Source organism: Rhinolophus sinicus, chromosome 4 (genome assembly GCF_057876585.1).
Source record: "Rhinolophus sinicus isolate RSI-liver-muscle chromosome 4, RSI-T2T, whole genome shotgun sequence".
Lineage (NCBI taxonomy): Eukaryota > Metazoa > Chordata > Mammalia > Chiroptera > Rhinolophidae > Rhinolophus > Rhinolophus sinicus.
Window position 1 is genome coordinate 111,235,117 of NC_142504.1, and position 22,736 is coordinate 111,257,852.

Genomic DNA, 22,736 nt, shown 5'->3' on the forward strand with positions numbered 1-22,736 from the left:
AAAGAGGCAAACCTGTTATGGGAAATTGTTCCTTTGGAGCTAATTGAATTATAAAGGGAGGTCATGCTAATTATGACGATTTATGAGGTTCCAGAATCATTGGTAAGTTGATAATCTTTTTATAGCAGATCCATTTCTGAGTAAGCAAAATCAATTTGCTGAGTGAGATTAAATAAAGAAGAAAGGGACAAGGAGACAAACTGCCATCTGAATTACATAGAAGTATTTACTTCTTTTTTATGTAGTGCCAGAACATCCATTTGAAAGGAGAAAAAAAAAGTGAAGACCGCATTGGCAGTTTTGCATCAACAGTGTCAATTTGTAGTTGCTTTGTTTCCCCCACCAAATTGACTGGATGCTTTTGTATTCTGGGAAACTGTTTATAACAATGTATATTCTAATCAGAGCAGTTCAAACAAAGCTATAGTCCGTGCAGACGGCTAATGTGGTGGCAAAGAGTGCGACAGAGTTGATTTAACAAATACTTATTGCATGGCTAAGATGTTGCAAACAGTGTAGGAGATTTCTTATCAGTAGAGTAAGAGATTTCCAAAATGAGTATGTCATGAAAAAGTCACAGTACATTCAAGAAAGAGAAATATAAACAAATAATTACAATATGTCAGAATAGTGTTACATTACCAAGCTCACACAAAGTGCTGAGTTAACCATTGTGTTTTGGGATTGAATCTAGGTATTATACATGAGGAACAAGGATGCAGAGATAGTAAATGTAAACACTGAAATTAGTAGTAGGTTTTCATCATTTACAAGCACAATAATATAGTCTACCAAATGAAAGTCAATTGATAAAATCTATAATTGCTGCCAGAGAGATTTAGAAAATACAGTCCCAAACTGAAAAATCATTCTTAAGGAAAGAATATATATATCAGCCATAGAAATGTATAGATAAAGGGAAAAAAATAAAAATATATATATTATTTTTAGGCAGAAAGTGAATAAGCTTTACTTATTTACTCACACATCTTTCACTCACTTAATGTTGATAAAGTACTTTACAAACATCACATACTTTCAGGGGTGAGACAAATAATTAAATGTTCTAAGTGACAAGAATACCTAACTCCACAAAATTCTATTATTTTTCAAACGCTGTGCTGGCCAAGCTGAACAGGCAATATTTGATGAGTGGACTGGCAATTTTTATCCTCTAAAAGGTTAAAGAATATAAATGCTGTAAAAATGTAAATCAAATAAAAGTCCATATGTAAAGATTCTACTAGGCTTTATCAATGACAGTAAGGAGAAGGCATGGATGGTGGTTAGTGTAAAGAATTTTAGAAAAAGTTGCCAGTGTCCATATGCATGTTTGCAATCATGTCAGATTGTGTGTTGAAAAATATCGTGGGGAATAACAGATAAAGGTCTGTGATTAAATACAAATGTTTAATTTGCTCCCTCCTCCCTCCTGGTACTTTATTACTAAAGTTTTTAGAAACATTGGAAAAAAAAACACACACAAAAAAAACACAGGATCAGGGGAACTAGAGAAAAGATAAAGAAAACACAATTTTGTAATCTGAAATCTGTCACTTAACTGGCAGTGCTGCTATTATTTAAAAGTGAAAAAAAATATCTAAAGCCTCACAGGGAAAAATAAAGTAAAACCGAGGTATTTAAAAGATGCAAACATCTTGGTATATCATAGTGCATTTGGGAAGAAAAGGACCCTAGATGACCCTGTATGAGTTATTTTACTTCCTTCAGCCATAGTTTTCTCCACCGTGAAAATAAATGGAGTCATCAAAAAACACTTAAGGTAATTATGTAGGGTAAAACCCAAGCAGAGGTGCTTAGCAGTAATCTTGGCACAGCGTGTGCATTCCATGAATGTTAGACCCCTTTTGTACCCCTTAGGATCAATGAATAGTTTATATGTTTATCACAGTAGCTTAACTGACGTACGTGATAGGATAACCCGAAGAGACGGGTCAACAAGAACATGAGGTCTTGCACTTTGTTTATATATCTTATTAGTCACCATTTTACTTCTATTGTTCACAAAAATATTGTAATCTTAGTGCTCTATATCCACTGCCTCTATTTTCCCCACCCGTGCATTAAGCCTTTGAAATATAAATGTATCTTCCAACACTTACTAAAATGGCTCTGTTGTATTAAATTAAGTCATATAAATTCTCCTGTCTTTCTCAGCCACCTCTGTGATCTTGTCCTATCTATCATCCTGTTACTTTTTGATGTTTGAACGTTGGTTTATTTTCTTCCTCGTGATCTCAAAATAAGTGTCAAAGAGGTGATTCACCAATTATTTTCTAACACAAAATTCAACATTTCTAAAATTTGCCTCACAATGCATCCTATCAAACGCCACATATTTCCAATGATTCAGTGAAGACGTCTCAGTTCTGAAATTGTTCCCCACCACAAACAGGATGTAAAATGATTAACTAATAAATCCCCCATCCCTTTAGGAAAGCATGGAGTGGGGGCATGAGCCAGTTGGAAATGTAGGAAGTAACTGAGAGGGCATGGACTTATGCTCGGTGCAGAGTCAAGGTCAGGCCCATTTTTGGAAGCTGTTCCTGATGAAAAACCAGAAAACATAAAATCACCCTAGCAAGGAAATACCACTGCAGGACACTTCTGAGGGAACTGAAGTGAGGACAAATAAGCAATGCCAAGAAACAAACGGAGACACTCAGGGAGCACACAGGCTGCCGGGAAGAGGCAGAGCAGAAAGAAACTGGAAGCCCACTCCAAGTACAGACAGAGTTCCTTGGCCGTGAGTCACTGGCCACAGTTGCTGGCAGGGTGAGGATCCCACCTACACCACGTTTAAGCAGAGGCGTGCGAAGGACAAACATGCAGCTGATGCCGCCACAAAGCGCGTCTGTCATGCAGCAAAGACACTGAGGGGTTTCAGTAACTAATAACAAGTATCCTTTCCATTTGGCATTCTTAGTTGGAAACAGCAGGATCTACTCTGGCAAAAACGAAAGGGAAGTTTTTATGAAAGGAAATTGGGGGATTTCCAGAATGTCCAGGAAGGACAAAGAACCAGACACAGTCTTGGTGCCGCTCAGTCCCGACGATGGAGCCAGGAGCTACGCCTAGCCACGTAGTGGGACTGTTCTAGTCAAAACACTTGGCATTGACAAGGCTACAGACTGAACATCTGAAGCACTGCTGCGGCTCCCAAAGAATGGGACATCACCCCACTGTGCTTGCCCTAAGCCCCATCCGTCCGCCTGCCTGTGGTCCTCACTTCATGAGGCCCCTCCACACCACTCACACTTTTCATGGGAGTGCATCTAATTGATGGAACCTGGGAAATGTGGAAATTTAGTATTTGGATATCTACTTTGGGAGGGTGGGAGACACAATGTATGAAACGATCAAAATATTGAGGGGAGGTTCAAAAAATTGCTGGCTGGTCAAGTGTAACAGAGGGCCACCTCATTCCTGACACAGGGAAATTACCATTCTTGTGAAAAGTGTCCATAAAGGGGCTCCAAGTGGATGTGAATGATGAGAGAAGTCAGGATAAGCTAGACTCGTGGTCCACACACCTTACTATAAACCAGAATCGCCTGCAGGGCTTTTTACAGCAGATTGCTCAGCCTTGGACCATAGTTTCGGATTCAGAAGTCCTAGGGTGGGAGGGGAGATGCTCCAGTTCTAACACACTCCCAGGCAGTCTTACAATTGACATTCAGCATTATTTTATATTAGTTTCAGGTGTACAGTTTAGTGGTTAGACATTTCTATGATTTATGCAGTGATTCCCCCCAGTAATCCTAGTACCCACTATACATAATTGTTGCAATATTATTGACTATATTCTCTATGCTGTGTTTTACATCCCTGTGACTATTTGGTTAACTACCAATTTGTATTTCTTAGTCCCTTCACCTTTTTTATCCAGCCCCTATCCCCCTCCCCTCAGGCAACTATCACTTTGTTCTCTGTGTCTATGAGTCTATTTGTTTTGTTTGTTCATTCATTTTGTGCTTTAGATTCCATATATAAGTGAGATCATATGGTATTTGTCCTTCTTAGTCTGACTTATTTCATTCCGCATAATACCCTCTAGGTTCATCCATGTTGTCACAAATGGAAATACCTCTTTCTTTTTTTATAGCTGAGTAATGTTGCATTGTATATATGAACCACCTCTTCTTTATCCAGTTGTCTATTGCTGGGCACCTGGATTGCTTCCATATCTTGGCTACTGTAAATAACACTATAGTGAACACAGGGTTGCATATATCTTTTCAAATTAGTGTTTTGGATTTTTTTGGATAAACACCCAGAAGTAGAATTGCTGGGTCATACCAGTAGTGGTATTTTTAATTTTTTGAGGAATCTCCAAACAGTTTTCCATAGTGGCTGCACTAATTTGTAATCCCACCAACAGTGCATAATGGTTCCCTTTTCTCCACATCCTCACCAACACTTGTTTGTTGATTTATTGATGATGGCCATTCTGACAGGTATGAGGTGATATGTCATCCTGGTTTTAATTTGCATTTCTCTGATGATTAGTGATTACAAGTTTAGTCTTGATGTTCAATTGAAAAGCAGTAACAAAAGCACAATAGAAGTTACTAGTATTTCATAATTTGTAAATAAGTGTACTTAAGATCAACTGTATATTTTAAGGACAATATTTTTGGAACAGTTTAAGATTCACTGCAAAATTGAGAGGAAGGTACAGTGGTTTCCCATCTACCTGCTGCTCCATACACAGTCTTCCATGATCAACATTTCTGACCAGAGCTGTGCAGTTTTTACTTCTGAGAAAGCTGCACTGACATATCATTATCACTCAGAATCTATAGTTTACCTTAGGGCTCACTCTTGATGTTGTGCATTCTGTGTGTTTGGATAAATGTGTAATGACGTGTATTCATCATTATAGCATCATCCAGATCAGTTTCACCAACTTAAAAGTCATCTGTGCTTCACCTTTTCATTGTTCTTCCAACCCCACCCCAACAACCACTGACCTTCTTTCTCTCTCTGTGTGTAGATTTGCCTTTTCCAGAATGTCATCTAGGAATGATACAGTATGTCGCCTTTTCAGATTGGCTTCTTTCATTTAGTAATATGCATTTAAGTTTCCTCCATATCTTTTCATGGCTTGACAGCTCATTTCTTTGTAGTGCTGAATAATATTCCACAATCTGGATGGACTACAGTTTATTCATTAGTTCACCTATGAAGGACATCTTGGTGGCTTCCAAGTTTTGGCAATTATGAACAAAGCTGTTGTAAACATCCATGTGCAGGTTTCTGTGTGGACATAACTTTTCAGCTCCTTTGGGTAAATACCAAGGAGTGCAGTTCCTGGATCACATGGTAATAGTAGGCTTAGTTTGTAGGAAACAGCCGAACTGCAAAGTAGCTGCACCATGTTGCATCCCTACCAGCAGCGAGAGAGCGTTCCTGCTGCTCCACGTCCAAGTCTGCATTTGGTGGTGTCCGCGATCTATTTTGGGCCATTCTATAGGTGTGTTAGTGGTACCTTGTTGCAATTTGCATTTCCTTGATGACATATGATGTATGTACGGTCATATGTAGAGCATAATACGATGCTCTACATCGCATTGTTTTTCACTTAAAACTGTTATTGTCTAATTGAATTCTGAGGTTAGAGTTCCTTCAAGGAAAGCTAAAGGTATACTGTGTTTCCCTGAAAATAAGACCTAGCTCCAATGTGTCATTTGGAGCAAAAATTAATATAAGACCTGGTATATATGATATGATATGATATGATATGATATGATATGATATGATATGATATGATATGATATGATATTATAGACCTGGTCTTATATCTTATATGATATAAGACCCAGTCTTATTTTATCTTATCTTTTCGTATCCTATCTTATCTTATATTACATAAAACCCAGTCTTATATTATAGTAAAATAAGACTGGGTCTTATATTAATTTTTGCTCCAAAAGATGCACTAGAGCTGATTGTCTAAGTAGGTCTTATTTTGGGGGAAACATAGTATATCTGAACCAGATATGTCCAACCTGACAGTAGCTCCCAGGATTCAGGAGCATAACCAGAGCAGACCAGGGAGGTATTTCTGTTGAGTACATTACATGTCATAGCATAAAACTTTGAAATAATTGTATTTAGTGTATGTTTTAGTAACTCATAAGAAAAGAAATTAGAGCCAGCATAATTGTACAGAACTTTGGCGTTTTGGAAACCAGGTTATTGGGGGAGCAGGAATATTTAAAAACAGTGTATCAGATGAAAATGAGTATGCTCTGTTTTCATTTTATATTTTGTAAATAAAAGCTCATGTATCTATCTGAGTTCCCACAATTTCTATTGACATACAATTTGCCTAATAGAAACAGAAATCTGTGTCTAGGGACAAAAAGTAGGATCTGCGATAGCAGAAAATGTCCTCAGTAGTTAACTATCATTTTTATTATTTTTTCTTCCCTCCAGCTTATGCAGTTGTTCAGAAAGAAAAACATAATAATAACATTATGGCAAGGATCACTGTCTATGTTCTGATTGGCATTGTCACATATTATTATAATGGCCCTCTTCTATGTTCCAAACAGTAACAGAGCTTCAAAGTCACATATTTCCTGTTTTTACATAGACATTATTTTTCTGCCTTTAATTTCTCTTGAGTTGAGTGCAATTGTTTCAAAGCCAAGAAATCCTTCATTTTTTAAATTTGGCTCAGTAAGTGTTGAAGTTTCAAAGTTATTTTGTTCATACGTTTGAGAGAAAAATGCTATCTCTTAAACACAGAGTTCTTGATCAAATATGGTTCTAGCTGGATACATTGGAGTTTTCAATTAGGTATATAGGCATAATAAAGTATGCATTCGTTTTACCTGCAATGCTGAATTTCTGCACCTTAAGATAATAGTTAGCCCCTGTGGTAATAATTACACAACAGATGGTTCTTCCTGAAGCAGAACAACACAAATCATGCAATTTAACCATGAAGAAAATGAAGAGAGGGGTTAGAAATCGCAATAGGGATAGGCGTCTGAAGACAGTGCATAGCAATATGATGAGTCAGACATAAGCAAACATTCCCCCCCCACCCCCGGGTCAATTTGGTTGATTTTCATAGCAACATCACAGGTAAGCGTTTGAACAAATCCATCCTGGTTATGTCTAGCTTCGTATGCAATGTGTACTGGTGAAAATCAAATATTTTGTTTTAATCTGCTTTTGCAATTTTCAAAATATAATGTGAGCTAGTTTAGGTCACTGAAGCATGAGCAATACTTTTTTGATGGAGGGAACTCAAAAGATCATTGTTTTGTTTACCTGAAATGTCAAATGCCCCCTTTTTAACAGCTTTGTTAAGATACAATTCATATACCTTAACATTCACCATTTAAAGTATCCAGTTCAGTGGTTTTCAGTAGTTTTACATTCACGGTGTTGTGCCACCATCACTATCATATCAACACCCCGAAAGGAAGCCTGTACCCATTAGTTGTCACTCCTTGTGCCCCATGCCCAATCAACCGGCTTTAGAAAAGCGATCGCTATAGATTTGCCTGTTTTGTAGAATATGTGCTCTTTTTTTTAACTAAGTTCTTTTATTTAGCATACTATTTTCAATGTTTATCCACATTATAGAATGTATCAATGTCTCATTTACTTTTGTGGCTGAATAATACTCCATGGTATGGATAAACCAAATTCTGTTTGTCTATTCCTTAGTTGATGGACAGTTTGGGCTCTTGTGGATAGTACTACTCTGAGCAGTAGTGTATAAACTTCAGTGTGACATGGTTTTCAATTCTCTTGGGTCTATAGCTAGGAACAGAACTGCTGGATCTGCTGGAAATTCTAGTGTACAATTTTAAGGAAATGACAGTTGTTGTTTTTCAAAAACCTCTGCACTATTTTATATTCTCTTCAGCAATGTATGAGGATTCCAATTTCTCCATACTCTTGCTAATGCATGTTATTGACGGTCTTTTGGATGTTAGCCATCCTAGTGGGTGTGAAGTGGTTTTACTTTGCATTTCCCCAATGACTGATGATGCTGAGCATCTTTCCATGTGCTTATTGGACATTGAGCTTGTACAATGTATATGGTCATTATTTGTATAACTTCTTTGGACAACTGTCTCTTCAAATGCTTTGCCCATGTTTTAATTGGGTTACTTGTCTTTGTGTTGCCGAGTGTTTGTCTTTCTATTAGGTTGGTGTAAAAGTAATTGCGCTTTCAAAGGTTAAAAAAAAAAAAAAATTGCAAAAACCGCAATTACTTTTGCATCAACCTAATATTTGTCTTTCTATTGTAAGAGTTCTTTGTATATTCTAATGCAAGTCCCTTATCAGGTATGTGATTGGAAATACTTTCTCTTATTCTGTGTGCTGTCTTTACACGTTTTGATGATATTCTTAGAATAATTTATTGTTTTTATTTTGATGAAGCAAAATTATCTACTATTTTTTTTCTTGCTTCTTCCTTTTGGTATAGTTTCCAAGAAACCACCATCCAACTTGAGGCCACAAAGACTTAGAGAGAAAGGGAGAAAAAGAGGGAGAGAGAGAGAGAGAGAGAGACAGAGAGAGAGAGAGACAAAGAGAGAGAGAGAGAGCCATCACTAGCCTTAAGTAAGGATAAAATTAAGTGCTGTGGAACCAAGTTCATGATTTCAAAATTCTATAAAATGAAACCCCTTTTAGCACCTACATTCATTATATTCAACACAGATCTTGCTATTAAGTAATTATGAGCACATGAAATATATAGAGTTGAAAGTCACAGCCCTTCCAGGCCTGCTTCATTTGACAGTTTTATTGGAGTGTCTCTGTTTTTTGAAAGTGAACATTATGTTGAATGAATATCTTATACAAATGATTTATTCTTTTTAATCATTGTTGAATTGTAGTTTCTCCTCTAGGGATAAAGCTTTTCCGTTTAACAGAATTTTGGTGTTTTTTTGTTTTACTAAATAGGGGTCTATGTATAAACTTTGATAGGCACATTTTTCATGTAAAATAGGCTGGCTTTATTATTAATAAAATTATATTTTATTATAATACATATATATTTTATTTATAATATTCATGCTATTTATAATATATAAGTTTATACAATAAATAATAACTTCACGTGTTAAATAGCCAACCTTTGTTTTTTATTAGATTGAATATAAGATATACAAGGTGATTTTCTTAATTTTCTAATTTCATGTATTTGCTTCTCTTCTAAATTATTTTTACTTTTTTTTTACATTTTATTTCTGTATTCAATATCTTAGAACCATGTAAAGAAAAATACCGTAATTCCTTCACTATAAAATTATTTAGGTCAATATTTTTGTATAAACACTATGAAAGGGAATGGTGATTATTATAAATATTATCATAAAAATCTGTGATCACAAATTGAGATTATAGTTCAAATGATAAGATTATAGTGTTTGTCTTAAGGCTATAAATTTTAATAAGGGAACCCTATTGCTATATTCACTTTGCCTTTTGATAGTTTAATACTTCATAATTTATGCTACTTACAGTTTAAATATTGGTAGGTATCTTCTTTCTTGTTTCTTTTTTTCTTCCTTTCCTTTATTTTTTTTTCAGTGATTCCTTTATAGATAACAACAGGCAGCCTCAAAAATAATCATTGACAATTGACTTTTTAAAAAGTGCTTTTAGAAACATCTTTATTACAAGTGTTCTTAAACAGTTTTCTACATGCATTGCAGAATGCGTATAACAACTGACTGCGATTCAATACTTTCTCCACTTTATGCCTCTGGAAATCTATTAGAAAAAAGAGTAAATTAGAAAAAAATGAAGTTTATCTTTAATTCTCCCATCAATCTACCCAACTAAGATTTAGAGAAACTTATTTTTTTCCAAAGGTACAACTCTCTGGGATATTTAAACATATTTGAATTTATATCTTTAAATATGATCATTAAAAAATATAAGCAAAAGACACTCAGCAGCAAGTCTTGATAGTATTTTCCTGCCTGAAACCTAAGTGAAACAATAATGGTACATTTGGAAAGCCCACTACTTTTTTTTTTTTTTTTTAAATGGACCTAATGATCATTTGAATTTGTACTTGATTAGAAATGCATTCAACTGTTCCTTTGGTGAATAAGCTCAGAAGAGATCAGGAAATAACTGCTTTAACTGCACTAGTAAATGTTTCATTTAACTCAATAATAGGTTTATAAACCATTAATTTTATAACTCTATCACATCTTACAAGATGCTCAAAGATGTTAAAGAGGTGTTACTACTGCATTTAAGCTGTATCTGATCCCACCTCTGCCACTACGTGGCCACTTTCCTTCAATCTAATCATTTTTTGTTTTTTCTTTCTCAATTCTCTTACCCTAAATGAAAGATTGTACAAGAAATTTAATCTTTTTTTCTAGTTTGGATCCTTTTGTATTCCACCTGAATTAGCTATGTTAAAAAGTTATTGGCTAGAGAAATCTCTGAAGCCGACTGTTATTTTCCAAGCTGGAGTCTCAGATTTGTAACTTATACGTTGATGAATGTAAGTAAAATCTATGCTCCCTGACTTTTCTCCCACTGTATCCTTCAGATCACACTATTCCCATTGTGTGTGTCTCTCCATGAGCAACAGTTCTCCTTTCGTTATTCTTAACTAGGTTTATTTGACTCTTCACACTTAAGCCTCAAATGACAATTGTTGTTCAGACTAGAGATGTCTTACTTATTTATCTCTCCCTCTACTTAGAATAGTTTTAATTATCCTTTGAGCTATTTGATCTTTCAAAAAATATTTACTCTTCGTCAAACATGTGTGCGGCACTAAAGACAAAATTCTGAAATAAAATGGCGATAGGTTTTGTATCATACATCTTACAGCATAATATCTGTATAATAAATTAAACTATTAATTACATAATAGATTATTTAAATGCAATCATCAATAATGCTATGAATGAGAGATGAATGGTACTTTGAGGCTACGCAACCTGCTCTGGGGAGGTCAAGGACAAAGGAGTGATATTCCTGAGGAGTGACAATTAAGCTAAGTTCTAAAAGAAGAACCGGAGTTAACTAGAGAAAGGGAGGAAAGTCATTCCAGGAAGAGGCATTGAAGGGCACAAGGTCAAGGGCTTTGACATGCCTTGTATGGTTAGAGCACAAAAATAAGGACAATTTCACACGTCATGATGCCACTAATGTAGTCGGGACCAGATCCTTGAGGACCTGGTAGGATACGTTTAATATTTGGGTCTTTAAGAAGGAAGAAAGTAGGAAGCCACGCCTTGAGACTTGAACTTGCAGAAGCTCAGCCTGGCTGAGCTAGAATGGACGTGCAAGTGTTTTTTACTGTCTAGGTGAGAAATGATGGTAATTTAACTAGAATAGGGGCAGTTTACATGAATGTATGCAGATAAATTCTAGAAATCATCAGGAAGAAAACTTTACAGGACTTGGTGTTAGAGTAGATATTAGGAAAGTCTAATGCGGGGCGGGGGGATGTGAAAGAATGCTCCCCATTTCCCAGCTGGATGAATATCATTCCTTGTGATAGGGGTGGGCAGGAGGGCCAGACAATATTACTAAACTACTTCTTTTGTGACTCTTCAGGCAATGGATGCCCATCCATTGGGGATGATTTACATTTCATGTGATTAAGATTATACCTTTGCGTCCATTCTGATTGGGGTCACATAACTATGTGCTTCACAGTGTCTTGAAGTTTGTCATACCGTAGTTCAAGAACTATTTATCAGTTAGATCAGAGAGGTGATTGGAAGGAAGAAGGTAGAACTCCAGCCTTGGAATCTGTTGTGCATAACAGCGATTCCCTAAAAGTCACACAACTAAGTGGTCTGTTATAAATGAAAAAGCAGAGAACCATATGATTTCACTGATATGTGGTATGTGAACCAAAAACAACAAAAGAACAAGACAAACAAAGGAGAAACAAAAACTCATAGACACATAAAATAGTTTAGTGGTTACCAGAGGGTAAGTGGGGTGGGAGGTGGGAGATGAGGGTAAAGGGGATCAAATATATGGCAATGGAAGGAGAACTGACTCTGGGTGGTGAACACACAATGTGATATATAGATGATGTAATACAGAATTGTACACCTGAAATCTATGTAACTTTACTAACAATTGTCACCCCAATAAACTTTAATTTAAAAAAAGAAAGATTTTAACAAAAAATAAATAAATAAATAAGTGGGATTTAAATATATTATGTCTACTTAATGGCACCAGAGCATGGATGTTCTTCTGTAGTTTCTTCTGTAGGCTGGGAACTTAACTTTCTCCCACTCTTTATGGAGCTACATGTTGTTTTTATCTGTATTAGCAAATAGCTTCTGTTTGTGAGTCTCTCCTTCCAGTCTCATACTTAGAGCTGTCTGTTGGGCCCTGAGGTTGGCTGAGTAATGGCCCCCAAAGATAGTCATGTCCTAATACCCAGAACCCGGGAATGGTTCCCTCACGTGGCCTGATTCAGTGACATGTTCTTCAGCTTTACTGACTTCTCAGGCAGAAGGGCAAAGTCAATGAGGACCAAGATACTGCCGGAAATGACACAGGCCACCATTCAGCTAAAGTATAAATGCAATGGTAGAGACCAAAAGTGAGCTCTTACCATTGATAACCATAGTATAGTTGAACTTGGTGTGATAGACGGGAAGGAAATTTTCTATCAGAAAGAAACTGCAAGGCCCCTTTGCTCCAAGTTCTCTCAGTGGTCATTGTCTCTAGATGGTATGGCAAACATTTGTTTACTAAACACGAACTCTTTTCATTTCTCTGTAAATTGCCTTGCTTTCCTTTGAAGACCCAGACCCTTACCTCCATCTTGCTCCAGAGTGACATAGATGCCCCATTTTGCGTTACTGTCTTTGGAATTGTCATGCTTATGTGAGATCCCCAGGCGTAAGTATTACATTTGAGTTTCTCCTGTTAATCTGCTTTATGTCACTTTAATTATTCAACCAGCCATAAGAACCAAGAGAGAAAGGGGGCATCCCTGCCTCCCTACACACACGTCTTCAAGTTGAGTATCTCATCACAGTTCTGACCAAGCTAGAATCGCTTAAGGGTAAGTTTCTCTCTTGGCTTTTTCTCACATGTTCTCCTGACACTGACTACTAGTTACTTTACAATTGTGTCCTCCTTTACCGAGTATCTCTACCAGTTCATCCAAAATATTTTTTTTTCCATATAATTCTTTTTATAAATGTAAATACATTTCCCTGGAGCAATCATATTATTTTACCCAGATTCCCTCTCAGATTAATACTTCCATAGGAAGAGAAGTTCAGGTCATGTGGATGCACCTGTAAGAATGTTTAGCACAGCATTATTCACAGAGGTTAGAAAATTGAAAATGATGCGGGCCTATTAATAAATTTGTTTAATAAAGGTGGCTCATTCAGACAATGGAAGATTAGACAGTCATTACAAATGAAATGCATTAGAACTAAACCAGCTGACACCGGGGGGTGGGGATACTCCATAATGTATTAAGTGAGAAAATGAGAGATAGCAACAGGTACGTATGGTACACTCTCACAGTTACAAAACAATGGCAAAAAATAACCTTATACACAAGTCTTTACATTTGTTTATGTGTGTGCATATGTACTGGAAAAGATGAGAAAGGCCATAAGAAAGTTTTTGTTTGTTTGTTTGTTTGTTTTTTTAATTGGTTAGATGTTTGGCAGGAAGCAGGGCTTCTGTAAATAGAGAGGCAGGTGGTAGAGGGATGGATGAGAAGAAGGAACATCCAACTTTAGGTTTTTCTTGTAGTTCCCACAGCACCCAACACACAGAAAAATGGATAAGGTATGCATGGCATCATATTTAGGTTAACTGTAGAGTGGAAAATTTTATCCAGAATATTATAAATGTATGCATATTAAATGTGAATACCGGAAAGTACTGGGTGGTGACAAGGATAAATGTAGATTATTTGATTTTAAAATATAAATTGTAGAAAAGGTATTCTTATATCATGGTTATTTCAAATGAGCATCTTTCTTGTCTCTAACTCAATTGTTTTCTAAAGAAAAATAATATCATAACACTCAGCCAAATGATTTAGTTGTGGAAAAGAAATCCCTCAGGGGCTAATTATTTTTGCTGTGTTGGATAGTGGAAAATTTTACCACAAGACTGGGACAGTCCTGACTACCTCACCAACATTAGGTACCTCACCAACATGTAGATACAGAATTTATGAGAGCATAAGACTCAAAACCAGTCCTCCACCATGAGCTGAAGACAGGAAGAAGGAAGGAGAGACAGAAAAAGCAATATCAGTGCAGTCCGCCATGATAAAGCCAAGTGCTAAGGGCTTAAGAAGTGCCAGCCAGGGTCTTCAAGAGAAAAATGAATGTTTGACATTTGATCCTCCTCCCAAATAAAAGTGTGAATTAATACTGTTATCTTATCTGTTTTGTAGATAAAGAAACAGGACTGTTTAGTTTAAGTAACTTGCCATACTTCACAGTAAGGACTAGACTAGGTGGGTGACAGAGCCCCAGAAAGCAGTTTCCAGGCTCTCGGCCTCACATAGAAAGGTGATGGCTCAGGTAGTAAATGGCCATCAGCTGTGATTACATGGCCGTCAGCTGTAACCAGGGAGCCATTGGCCACTAATATAACTGCTGTGGCTACGCTAGCAGAAAATGGGGGCTAGCAGGAAGATGGTGGCTGGGCCTGCAAGCGGCGACACAGTGAGGGTTGCGAACAGTGTAGCTCCTGCTTCCTGTGTCTCCAACCCAGCCGCCAGCGAGAATATAATAGTATGACTCCCTTACCTATGGCTCCGTGGGTGTTCCTTTTTGGCTTAGCCATATCCTGCGTTCTTGTGCAGGGGGCGGGAGCAGAGACCCCACATGACACCCTGCACGACACTAGGGTTTGCAGGCTGTAGACTCTAAAACCTGTTAACTTGACCGCTGCATCGTGTGGATACTGCTTGCATCCCCTTCAACTGCTCTAAACTGCTCTTATAAGTTTTTAAACTAGTTTATTTGCTTGTGGGGCCAAACCCCAAAAAGCAGTTTCCAGGCTCTCAGCCTCACATAGACAGGTGCTGGCTCAGGTAGTAAATGGCCATCAACTGTGATTGCATGGCCATCAGCTGTGGCTAGTTGGCCGTCAGCTGTAACCAGTGAGCCATTGGCCACTAATATAACTGCTGTGGCTACGCTAACAGAGACAGAAGAATGGGGGCTAGCAAGAAGATGGCGGCTGGGCTGGCAAGTGTGGATGGCGGTTTGCGGACAGTGTGGATCCAGCCTCCAGTGAGAGTATAGTGCCGCCAGAGAGAATATAGTGGTATGACTCCCCCATCTATGGCTCCGTGGGTGTTTCTTTTTGGCCTCACCATGTCCTGCATTCTTGTATGGGGAGTGGGAGCAGAGACCCCGCAGGCCACCCTGAACGACATGCTTTTTTAAGTTTATGCCTTTGAATTCTTCTATAGCTCCCATAGCATGTGCACACACACACACACACACACACACACACACACACACACACACACACACACACACTCCGCACCCTCCTCCCTCACTCCAGCAATAACTAGTCTCAACGTTTTAGGACATATTCTTTCTTTCCCTCTCTTATTGGTTTTAATCGTAAGTAGTTAGAATTGATTGGCTTTCCTTATAACTACCTCTCATTGGGCAGGAAGCCAGGCTCCCGATGCCTGAAGGAACTCGAGATAGATGGAGATGTGTACTTAGGGAAAGTCCAGATAATTAGGGGAATACAGTTCCTAGGAGAGACCTGTAGGGAAGGGACCTGGGTGTCGCGTGACTGCCTGAGAGCACGTGGTGTTGGTGGGCAGTTGGACTGTAATATATGGGAGAAAAAAGAATTGTGGATAAAAAAGGAGGCGTGATATTCTCACCTGCTTTCCCAAGGTTAACGCTCACTATTACGTAGACTGGATCTTCACCCATCGTTCAACTGCTGAATTGACAGCCCCAAACATGGAAAACACAACTAATAAAACTGGATCGTATCTTTCTCCAGGAGTCCTTTTGGTAAATTTTTGAGGTTTAGAATTTCTACATAAAGAAGGGAAATCAAGCTTTCTTTTCCCAAACCAGTCCCTCCAATCTTAGGGAAATTTATGAAAGATGATATCTGTTTTTCTAGTGTCAGAAAGCCAAATGACAGAAACGTTGCAAGCAGGGCTCTTAATTCCTCGTTCAAAAGCAATAATTAATTTCAAAAAAATAAGTATGACCCTTGTGTCATATATAACCCTGTCAAAGTTCTCAGCGGCATCATACATCTCTTTTATCTCTCAGGAACATAGGAACATCACACTTCTTTGACAGATTCTGTTACTTGTAAAAAAAAAAAAAAAAAAATACTTCAGGGCAGCAGTTGAGTCATTTGTTAGTCATCATTTTGACTATTTTCCCTTTTAGTCCCACCTACGTTCACCTGTAAGATATCATTGGTTCTGCATCCAAAACATCTCTATTCGTCTGGTAACTTCTTCCTTCCAGAAACTTTGGGAAGCTGCAGTAGCCTCCATTTTCTCTACCTCTCATCTTTCCCTGTTCTGAGTCTTCCTTCCAGAGCTGGCTGCCAGATTAATTTCCTGAAGACCAACACTTATTACACCACTTCCTTGTTCAGCAATATTTAATGTCTCCCCATCACCTATAGAATGGTGTCCACATATATTAGTCGTTCTTGCATGCTCTAAACGCAACAATTGATTTAAATGGTGTTCTCATTATTTGCCATTATATTGTAGACACTAGTCATACAAAACTACAAGCTATTTTTTATTGAAAGTGAAATGTTTCTGTCTGGGAGCTTTTTCTCCTGCTGTTCTTTTTGTCTGGGATATCTTTTTTTATTATTTTTTATTAAGCTGTAACACAAACTCTTCCTTCTCTCTAACTCAAATGTCATATTTAACATGGACTTGAATTTACATTTCTAAACTGGAAACTCCAGACTCCTTCTTTGGATTCCCTAGTGCTTTAATCCTGACTCATAGGTCGTTGATCTAGTTTTTGTTATAATTGGTATCTCTTTCTGTATACTTTCTTCATAAATGTATTACAGTTCTTTATGTTGATATATTATATCCTGAGAGTTTGAAGAAAGTACAATTTATATATCTGTTTTTATTTATGTATTCCTTAGAATTCCCAGCAACATTTATTGTGCATATAATCAGTCAATATTCAGTGAGAAACTGAATTAACCTCCTTGTAACTACACTACTCAGAGCATACCAAATGCTTTAATGAGATGCAAAGAAAACCAATTTGCACTGGCTTTTATACAAAAGGCAAAACATGGAAGTTCACTGTTCCACAATCTCTTTATTAGGTTCTCTGATCATTGGTCCTGGAAGAAAGTCACATCAAACAAGGACCTAAGAGTTTTGACCTCAGCCCTTTGCTTGGATGAAGCACAAGACCACATTCCATGGTGAATGAAATCTCTCCTGTCAGGGCGGCCACCCCATGGCTCTCATAACCATGAGGTCTGATGTCCCTGAGTTGAATCTACTATTTTATTAAAATGGCTTCACCAAATTTGTCTCTTATGCACGTCTTACCTACACTGACCCACATTGCCACCTTGATTTCGAACTTGCAGGCTATTTCTGTTTTGTTTCTTGTTTTGTTTTGTTTTCAGAGAGGACATTTTCCCTCATATGGAACTAGAAAAATTGATGAGAATTTGTTTGGAGCTTGTGTTACATCTTTGCACAATCAGTTCTCCAAACCTACAGTGCCGGTGGGGAGAGAAATATGCATAAAGAGAGATGGGAACTCAAACAATTCGTATGAGGAATAGCAAGGTGCAGATTGTAGAGCAGCGCTGGATCCTGGCAGGCCCTCTCTTCCTAGCTGGCTTAGGTTCTTTTTAATCAACGAGGGATCTTATTGGCCCTGATATTATGTTTTCTTTCCTCTGCCCCTGCGTCACGAGAGACTGAGCTAAATTCTGCAATTTTTGGAAACTTCTCGGAGTTCTGTTGCTCTTCCTCAAGGTTCAATTTCATCCCAGTCCAGGGATTAGTGCAGATTTATATCTCATGGACATTGGACAATAGAAAAAGACCATCTAAAGCTTTCTATCCTGCTTCCATCTTCCCCCGCCCCTTTCTCTCTCCCTCCCTTCTTTCTATCAATTAAAATCTGCATTCCCTTCATGTGTACCTAGTACTTTGCTGGTCACATGGGACATGAAAATGAAAGAGACACCCTTTGATTTCAAAAAAATGACAGCCTGGAAGAGAAAAATAACCTACCAGCTAATTATCTGGTAAAAATAAGTTCCAATTAGGCTGTTGGCATCTCAGATGAAGGTGTCATCTGAGAAACAGTCCCTGGGGTCTTGAGCCTATTTACCAAGTGAGAACAGTGGGAGAGAATGTAAGAGCCTACAGTTGCTTTCCAGCTGAGGTGATGTTAAGGTCATTTGGGCCATATATGACATTTGAGTGTGTGTAATCATTTGGAATACATGAGTAGAGAGAAAATGAAGTCTATATATAAAATGCAATCATTTGGAATATATGCATATTATATATCTATATATAGATATGGAATCACATACTTCTATATGTGCAGGAGGTTTCATATGTGTGTATAGTATCTGTGTGTGTGTGTGTGTGTGTGTATGCAATCTAACTAGAAGATCTTGGCTAAATAATACTATCAGATAAGAGCTGGATTTGCAATTGGTGCTCTCATGGTAAACTGCATTTTACAACATCATGTCTTTGCAAAGCCTAGTATTATAACAAAACAGCTATGGTGGTAAGTGTTTTCTCATATAAAAAGGTGAATTGCCATTGATAATAGCAATTCCCTTACTCGACTTCAAATTACAGAGGATCCTGGGAGGAAATGTGCCATTAAAAATCTGTGTCGGAATCCTATTTTCAATTTCTGAAAATAATCAGATGCTGATACTGTTACTGAGTTAGAAGAAATTTTATGCTACAATGAATTGCACTTCTGAACAGTTTCTGCTTCTTTGTTAGTTTCTCTCTCTCTCTCTCTCTCTCTCTCTCTCTCTCTCTCTCTATATATATATATATATATATATATATATATATATATATATATATTTTTTTTTTTTAAAGAGTGTTTACATATGTGATAACTTTCAAAAGTTATCTCTACAAAATTGAATACATTTTTCTCTTCCTATTCTAATTCAACTTTCTCTTTAGTTCTCAGTGAAAAACACTCCCAGAATCACATCAGAGGGACTTGGGACTATCCTGCCTGAATCTTTTGTCACCCACATACTGTTCATGTTGATTATACCAGGTGACTTGGTCTTTTTTCATTATCACCTGCAGGCTGCTCACAAGCCGGGATGGACATGAGTAAAATGACCCCAGTCAGAGGACTGCTATTTAACCCAGCGCATATCACTGCATTATCCATATTCAGTTTGATTTTTACCTCATTCTTATTTGTATTTAATTCATTAATCTATGACCTTTTACAATGACTGATTTTTATTATTATTCATATTAATATACTTTCTTATATTTTATTTAAGCTTTTAATTACTCATAAAATACCAATTACACTGGATTTCCTAATTCAGTTTGTTTGGATTCCAAATCCTTTCGTAGCTCTTAAAATCACAAGCAAGGAGACTATATACTTGACATATGTAAAAATGATGTTAGGATGTCCCAAAATGAATACATCATCACACTGGAATTTCACTGCTATGACCAAGATTTTTACTCGCTTTATATAGCATTATTTCCTTTTATGGTTTCGTATTCATACTTCCATTTTTTTTCCATTAAATCACCCAAGTAGGTTGTTTTTTTTTTGTGTGTTTTTTTTCAATTGCCAGAAAAAAACAAATTTAATTCTTCCACTAATTGAGCTTAAGGTTTTGCTATAAATTTGGCATATTGTTTTCTAAATAGGAGTCTGCTTGGTTAACTCAATTTATGCTTTGCGTATTGCAGGACGTGCTCCCATGACTCCTGGTACAGAGAAGGAAATCTCTATCAAAAAGGTAAATGATTTAATTTGTTTTCATATTTTTTAGTGGAATTTTAGTGAAATTTTGTTTCATGAAACCAACATGTATTTATTTACCTCTCACTCTAAAAAGTTGCCAAAATTTTTGAATGCAAAACACTTACTACATTTTCATTAAGTTTAAATTACCAATAGAAGTTGCACTATTACTCCACATTTATTTTTCAAAATTAATACATTTTATAATATATTTTGTATTTAAACAAAAATTTCTGTTGGCATAACAAAATGATTTTTTTCTAGTAATTCTTACACCTAAAAATGCTATCAAAACCAAAATAGTGATCTTTTGAACATAAACCCATTTTATATATAATAATAAATACGTGAGTGGCTTTAAAGCCAGTTAAATTTGAGATGTGCTTCTCCTATATTAATTTCTCTGATTAGTCTTCCTTGATATATTTTCACTGTATCATTTTGCAATAATACTGAAACTTGGCAAACATTTTGAAAAAAAGTCAGGATTTGATTGACCCAGCTAAATTCTCAAAAATCTTTAACCAATAATCTGGCATCACAATTTATTTTAAACCCCAAATAGAATTAAATGGCACTAACATCACATCACTATGCTCCCTGTGGTGTTTTAACATGTATTCATTTTGTATGTATGTTCGTAGCTACATACATACGTAAGCAAGGTACGTGCCTCTAGTTATTTGACTGCCTTAACTACTGCATATGATAAGTAACAGAACATTTAAAAAAAATTCTGGTTAATAGTATGTGTCATAACCATGATTTCATTTACATTCTTTGAGATATACCAGAAAATCAAATAACTTAATTTCTTATTAAGGACCAATCCAAGCTTTCTATTCAGGACTGTGTATTATAAAATCTAAAATTTTAAGGGCTGTCTTTACATCTTTGAGCCTCACAGAGGCACAAAGACTTAGCTATAAGTCCCCTGCTCTCACCAGGTCTGCTCCCCGCTCAGTAGGAAAGTCTCCCCACTTGGTTAGTTCCCCCAGCAACCAGACCAGCTGCATCTCACCTGGTCCTCAACCAAATGCATTTCACTTCCCTTCCTGCCACAAAGTTATTTAGAACAACCAATTTTATCCTCCAGAGGGAACCAAAGTCACCTCATCTTCTTGTTACTACAAAGCCTAAGTACCCGGCATCTGTTGTTATTCTGCTCCTGAGTGCAACCCCACGTGGAAGGCAGGTACAAGCCCCCTCACCTGGGTTGAGCGTGTGTGACTAATACTCCATTGCAATCCCATCCATCTGGTGGGAAATGTTGTATGTTTGCCTATCTCGTATTATGTGGGGTTTGGGATCGCTCATTCACCGATGTGGGAAATAGAAGATGACCAGGACAGACTGATAGCGAAACTTCTGCATGATTTTGGAAACTTAAGCCCGAATAGAGGGCCACCTTACCTTTACAAGGAAGTGTGGCAAATGCGTACCGGTGATCCTAAGATTTTTCTCCCTCTGGCATGACTATGAGACGGCACTAAGGCTAGTACCATGGGTCAAAGTCTTCAATTTCTGTATTCCGTAATCCAAACACAACATAATTCATCTGGAAAAAAGTGAGGTAGGATGATAGTATCTGTCGTAACCATAAAATCATCTCATTGAAGCACTCATTGACTATTTAAATTGAAGCCAGTCCGATAGTCTGAGAAATCTCTCAGGGCAACCCAGGTGCACCCTCGAGCCCTGTGTGAGCGAATGTGGTCACTTGATTTATGGGGCTGCTGGCTATGCCAGCTAAACTTTGGCGGAAGTACAAAACAATGATGAATTCATTTTAGAATAATTGATCAGCAGCCATGTTCTGGTCCTATAGCAATTAATAGTACAGGTTTCGGGGGAGATACATTAAAAAAAAAATTTTTAAAAAATTGGCCAACCCAGTGAATCTTCTCCACAAAGGTACAAATGAATTACACAGTGTTATTATTGAATAACCATTAAAGCAGAATGTGATATATACCATAGGAAATATGATAAGGAGATCGTGAAGACAGAAATTTCACCCTGTAGCCAGACAGCTACAACCCATTACATACATGTTCTCAAGATAAATTATGTTACCCTCACGTAGGAGGAAATGGACAGCACCACTCAGCTCACAGAGCCCATCCTAGGTTCACCTGGCCATCGGGGTGGCCTCCTCTGTTACGTAATGGCCTTTATCCAAAGGAAAAATAAAATGTTCCCTACCTCCCTGGCAAGCAGGTTGTTAAGACTTAGAGCCAGGTGCCTAGGTTGAAACCCACAGAGACCTGAGAATGGGGCTGTGTCTTCCTTGATGTTTACATTTCAAAGAGATGGCTCCAAGGCCCCTCAGAAAAAACACTCCTGGGTTATAAAACAGACAAGAGGCTTTTTGAAAAAGGTTCCACGTATCTGCAAAGGACAGAGAAAGAATTTACCATTACACATTTTCTAAAGAAAATTCTCTAAGAAAATAAACGGAGCTTTGGAAAATGTCCTTCCCTTTTGGCACCAGAGACAATTCTGTTTTTTTAAGCTGTACTTACCCTTTTGGTAAATACAATGGTATGGTTTCTTTTTACCATGTCTTGAATATAAGAGAAGGGAATACGTCATCTTTTTTATAGTAGGTGGCAGAGGGAAGCACACAATTAAAGTGAGATCCAATCAGATAAGACAGGTGACAAATCCCCCTTGACCATTTGGGAATTGTTATCTGCTTTCCCA

At 37.3% G+C, this 22,736-nt stretch overlaps 1 long non-coding RNA gene across 2 annotated transcripts in view; it reads left to right on the plus strand.

Moving 5' to 3' along the window:
* The window catches only part of LOC141573128 (uncharacterized), a 215,594-nt gene that overhangs the window by 14,767 nt on the left and 178,091 nt on the right, over positions 1-22,736 (plus strand). For both annotated transcript variants that reach the window (XR_016021209.1, XR_016021210.1), the window contains exons 3-4: positions 19,211-19,310; positions 19,976-20,025. This is a non-coding gene — a long non-coding RNA (uncharacterized LOC141573128). The remainder of the gene's footprint in view (positions 1-19,210; positions 19,311-19,975; positions 20,026-22,736) is intronic.